This window comes from Lycium ferocissimum, chromosome 2 (genome assembly GCF_029784015.1).
Source record: "Lycium ferocissimum isolate CSIRO_LF1 chromosome 2, AGI_CSIRO_Lferr_CH_V1, whole genome shotgun sequence".
In the NCBI taxonomy this organism is placed as follows: Eukaryota; Viridiplantae; Streptophyta; class Magnoliopsida; order Solanales; family Solanaceae; genus Lycium; species Lycium ferocissimum.
The window spans coordinates 2,460,010-2,466,024 of NC_081343.1; the positions used below are offsets into that span (position 1 = coordinate 2,460,010).

Consider the following 6,015-nt stretch of genomic DNA (forward strand, 5'->3'; position numbering starts at 1 on the left):
AGTTACGTGATTCGTGCACTTCCCTTTGCATTGTTCACCGCGTCCCTCGGATGTGCGGGCGGGATCTGTTTATGTCGATTATGATTTGATTATGTGATATTATGGGGATGGCGGCCGGGATGGCATTTGATACGATCGTACGTCCACCGCGTCCGTACGACGAGGGCCGGGTTCGTTACCGCGTCCCTTATTAAAGGGCCGGGATCGATATATGATATGTATGTACGTATATGCTTATAACTCGCGTGCATGATTACGTGCACACATACGTACGTACGGATATCATGACTCCGTACGTCATATTTACGTACGTACGATTCGGACTCGATTACGTACGTCATACTTCCGAGTTCGGTTCCGTCGAGAGTCGTACGTTACGCCTCGTATCTCGGACTACATTTTACGATTTATAATCACACTCCGGTGCATACGATTTGCGTTGTGCTTCCGTCGGCCACATTTTGTACCTACGAGTCCGTATTGAAACTTCGTCGACTACACTCGACTTAGATCGACATATTATGATTACGTCCGTTATGATTTTATATATCTGACTCTGATTATTATGATTATGTATGTTATATTTTCGCTTTACATACTCGGTACACCTTCGTACTGACCCCCTGTTCTTCGGGGGCTGCGCTACATGCCCGCAGGTACAGACGCGCCGCGTGATACGCCGCCAGTTTAGGACATCGGTTTGCTGTCTGAAGAGCTCCCTTTGATCCGGAGCTGATATTTTTGGTATATACCTTTTGTTGTTTGTCTGCTTTGTACATATGATCATTTGGGTACGGCGGGGCCCTGTCCCGTCTTCTGATTCTGTTACGTATGTTAGAGGCCTGTAGACATGTTTGTGGGTTGTGGGTTGTCACGGTTACGGTGAGTGAGTACGAGTACGCGATCGAGTAATTCTCGCTTACTATGATAGCCCTAACGGCCGCTCCGTACGGGTTTAAGCATGTATAAATGTGTATGTATGTTCGTGCGATGCGTTTTATATCGGTATGAATTTATGGATGTCTAAACGGAATTTAGCCATTTGGTATGTCAGATCTGTTAGGTAGGTACGTATGGGTGTCCAGTTAGGACACCAGTCGCGGCCTACGGGATTGGGTCGTGACAGATTCGACCCCAACCTAGTTGGGTTACTATATTTGACATCGTCCGCTTTATATCATTTAATAGGTGTAATTTGAGCTTATCAAATTTTGGCGCCGTTGCCGGGGAATACGATTTTGAAATTACTAAAGAGTTTGTGCTTTACTTAAAGATCTTTTTCTATTCCATCACACCTTGTTTGCTATTTTTTTTTGAATAAGGTGATTATGGCGGGATGAGGAGGACGTGGAACAACTAGTGGTAGGGTTGTACAAGTGCATGACCCACCAGTGGAAGTGGAGGTTGAGAATGTCTTTGCGAATATGCTAGACGAGGTAGAATACGCATCTACTATTGCTCCACCTAGGGTGAATGTTGCAAACTGCAAGATTGAGTCCACTATCTACCAACCGCTCAAACTTGGAGGATATTTTTGAAACTCTATTGATGATGACCCTCACCAATATTTGAAGAATTTCGTGGGTGTGTGTGCCCAACATATGCAGAATGTTGTTCTAGATGATGCTACTCGACTAAGAGTTTTCAACTACTCTTTAGCCGGTGAAGCAAGAGTTTGGTTTGAGAAGCTGCCCCACAACACTATTCATGCGTGAGCTTGTTGCTATTTTTCTCAAGAAGTGGTTTCCCCAAGCAAGAAAGCTGAAATTCATGACAAGATATATGATTTCAAACAACTTTCGGCGGAACAACTATTAGAAGCTTGGTGGAGATTCAAGGAATATTTGCAGAAATCTCCAAATCATGGTTTTCTAGATTATATATTAATGGAGAAGTTCTATAGAGGGCTAGATCCATTGAAACAAGCAGTGGCGAACAATGCAGCTGGTGGGTGTTTTATGGACAAGACTTAGGCCCTAATCACTCAGTTGCTTGATCAACTTACTACTCATAATCAAGCATGGCATTGGGGTGGTTCTAACAGTGTAACCTATGGAGCTCCAATGATCCAAAACATTGTGAAGGAGAATCAAGAGACTCAGCACACTCTATCTCAGATAACAACCAATATTTCTTTGCTGACCAAGAGACTTGATGAAAAGGAAGCGAAGAAAGTTAATGTTGTTGAAGAAGTTCTGGGAAAGCCCAAGGGAATGTACCAAGTTCAAGAGGGGCCTCCTATGCAGTATGAGGATGCTAGCTATGTTAATAACTCTCACGGGTGTCACCAAAGGCAGAACTACCAAGGAGGCTATCAAAATCAGACTCAGAATCAATGGAGACCTCAACAGGGATAAGGTAATTACAACAACAACTATAGTGGCTCAAACTAGGGGAACTACAACAATAGCAATAACTTTGGAAATAGGAGTTCCAATCCCTATATTCCACCAAAAGGTCAGTCGAATGTGCAAGGGAGTTCTAAGTTAGAGAGCATGCTAGAGAAGGTGCTATCCAACCAAGATAAAGTAGATAGAACATTGAAGGCGCTGACTAAAATTGTGGGATCTCACACTGTTTCCATTCAAAAGCTTGAGTCGCAGGTGCCAGATATTTTCATAGAACAACACCCTCCACAGAAGAGAGGACTTTTTAGTGACACCATTTTAAATCCGAAGAGTAGTGGAGGAAATTCTTATGAGAGGTGTGTTGCTATTAGCACTCGGAGTGGGAAACTACTTCAAAGTACAGAGAAGAAGGTGATTAATCTTGAGCTAGATACTGAAGAGGAAGAGGCACTATCTGATGTGCCAATTATTGTTGATGAGGTCCAGACAGAGGTTTCTATTGCTAAGCAGGTTGCTGATATTCCAGAAAATTCTAAAAAGCATGAAGGCAGTAGTGACACTAGCAAAGCAATAGTTAAAAGGGCTTTTCGCCCTTTGACCCAACTACTTAAAACTGCACCTCCCTTTCCATAGAGGTTGGTGAAGAAGACTAAGGATGCTAAGTGTCAGAGGTTCTATGATCAGTTAAAATAGCTTCGATGAACATTCCTTTTCTTGATACCTTCCAAGAGATGTCGGGTTTTACAAAATATTTGAAGGAGTTATTGACAAAAAAGAGACCGATCAAGTATGACACTGTGAGTATGACTCTATTACACCTCGGACATTTCATATCGTTGTGCTGTGAATAGACTAAAGTAGGCGTGAGGTGGACATGAAGTCCTTATGACATTAAGAAGGGCATTTGGCAGCTTTAAGGTGTATGCGACAAGATTTTGAAGTTATAAGAATCGGTGAAACTAAGTTCGTCGAAGGAAGTAAAGTATAAGTCATGTTTGGGGTGGCTTTTGCAATTATCTAGGTAACGATTGTTTAGTAATGTCTTGGGAAGGAGTTATAGGGCTCCTTAGATATTTAATGAAGTGTTAAACAAGTGCCAAGAAAATTCAGCAAGGAGTGGAGGTTGAACGAAGTGGCCAGAGAAAGTTTTGGGAAATTCATAATTGTACGGCCATTTGTACGGACTGTATAATTTATACTGCCTGTATAATGGTTTGTAGAATACTTCCAGAGAAGAGTGACCCCTGGTAGGATTATACGGTCCAATTGTATGGATCGTATAATTTATACGGCCTGTATAATTGGCCGTATAACCAGGTCGGATCACTTTTTTTCTCTTTCCATATATCCACGACCCTTGTCCCAAATTTTCATTTCCTCACTTCTCCCAAACTCTTGAAAGCTCTAGAACATTCCACATACCATATGAACACAAACCCAAGGGAAATCAAGGATTATTTACCAAGAATCAAGTGTGGAGAGGCTCTCTAGGGTTTGTAGAGTTCAAGATTTCTTTGGGTAGTGAAGTTGGAGTTCCATTCAAGTGAGATACTTTGATCCAAAGTTCATCCCTACACAATAAAAGGTGAGTTTTACATCTATTTCATGTTAGTAAGAGTATTTGGTTGTGGATTAACTTGAATGAAGGAAGGAAGAAGAATATGAAGCTCAAACATGGATTTAATGATATTCTTGAATAGTAACTTGAGTTGAGTCATAGTTCTTGATTTGCCATGAGTATAATCTTGTTGTAAATGACAGTAATGATGTTGAGGAAGTATTATATGAAAGGGAATATGATGTGTGTTGTAGCTATGATTATGGATGACTTTGAAAGGGAATTGTGAGGATTGAATAATGTTTAACTTGAAGAAGTTTATTGATTATGATATTATGGGTGTCATTATTGATGTCTGGGAGTTGTTATTATATGGAGGAAGTTGTTGAAACAAAGGAAATGCTGCCCAATTTTTGTTAGCCTTTTAGTCGCTTTAGTCTAGATTTAAGCATGTTCTCAATGTTACACCCTATTTTGAACGGGTCCAAGATAGTTTGGAACTTCCCGATTCTTCTAACAAGTATAAAAGAGTGTATATCAAACATAAAATGTCTAAAGAATTGTATAACTAGGTATATTAGTGCATAAAGAATGTAAAAATAATCTACGAATATTCATTAGTGTAAAGAGTTTATATAACAAAATTATTAAGAAAAGTGAAGTTGATTTGACTTGTTTCTACCCGTTAGTTAAAAAGAGTGTTCATTTAATGAATATCCTATCAAAAGAATAAGGAACAAAAGGATAGTAAAAAGTTTTGGTAAAAATAAGTATAAGGAATTATGTATAAAAAAAAAATGAGTGAAAAGATATAATGCCTTTAAAGAATAAAAGATTTGTAAATGGACTGCCTAGTATTTACCTAGCGTCAAAAATATGGATTTAACTTAACTAAGATATGTATAGTGTATACGAAACAATATAAAATGTAAATTGTATTAAAAGTGTGTAAAGATTATAAAATAAAGGATGGACTAGTATTTTTGTCTAAATGCCGAAAGTGTTAATTTAATTAACAAAATATTTATACCAAGTCAATTTAATCTATTTATGAAAGTATTGACCGCCTAAATCTTGCCTAAAGCGACTGGAAAATTTTAAAGTAAACATATAAGCGACAAGTAATTAAATATCCCCGCCCAACATTAAAGTGAAGTTTTCACTACTCCAAGTTTATGTTTTGTACAATTTTAAATAACGCGCTAAAGTAAATACAAACAAGGATTCGATGAAGTCTTCGGGTTCCTTCCGAGTGCCGTCTTCGAGATGTGTCTCCGGGTACCTATATAAACACTTAGTAAAAGTGTTAGTAAGAGAATAAATAGCTATCGAATGAATTAAAGAAATAATGAATAAACTTAAAATAAAAACTCGTCCTTTGTACATGGGAGGCCTTGGAAATCGACGAAAATTTATTCATCGGCCCTTTGAGTGTAGCATTTGCCCAAGTTAGTTTAAATAAAATGGCACGAGGGGTGAAAGTGTCAACAAACCAGCGTAGTGTTTTTCGGACAAAAAACCAACATTTATTTAGTAAAAACAATGATGTAAGTAAAAACAATGATGTAAAAGAGAGTAAAGGGTAGTCCGGCATAGCAGGCTTCAATGAAGTGTATCACTGGAAAGACAAAGTAGTTGCAAAAAAAATTCCAAGGGTTGCTCCGCGGTGGAGCTCGTCGGAGCTCTAATGGAGTACACAGGAGATAGGCCAGCTTGTCGGCGTGGGTGGCGACGTGACGATGTGGCTGCGGTGAAGGAAAAGAAGACGAGAGAGATGTAGAGAGGAGGAAGGGAAGGAGCAGTGGGTGTTTGGTGTTGTCGTTGATTTCTCCGGCATCTTGAATTCGCCGGAAAAGATGATCGGAAGGTGTTGTTTTTGTCAAGAAGATGGAGAGGAAAACAGATAACCCTTTAAGGGTTTCTTTAAGAGAGAAATTTTTTTAAAATGTATAATAACTTGTGTCCATTCATTTAGCCCCCTCCCTTTTCTTATAATGTAAATAAATACCCTCTTTTGTCCAAAAAATAAAAGAACTCCCCCCCCCCCCCCCCCGTCCCCTTTACCCCTTTTAACCCATGTTAAAAAATGTATTAATCAATGGATCAAGA

The 6,015-nt window shown here is 39.3% G+C and overlaps 1 non-coding gene across 1 annotated transcript; it reads right to left on the reverse strand.

The window, feature by feature from the left end:
* Nucleotides 1-1,764: 1,764 nt before the first annotated feature.
* Nucleotides 1,765-1,870, reverse strand: LOC132048465 (small nucleolar RNA R71). Its single transcript, XR_009412998.1, has one exon. It is a non-coding gene; the product is annotated as a small nucleolar RNA R71 (small nucleolar RNA).
* Between the last annotated feature and the right edge of the window lie 4,145 nt (nt 1,871-6,015).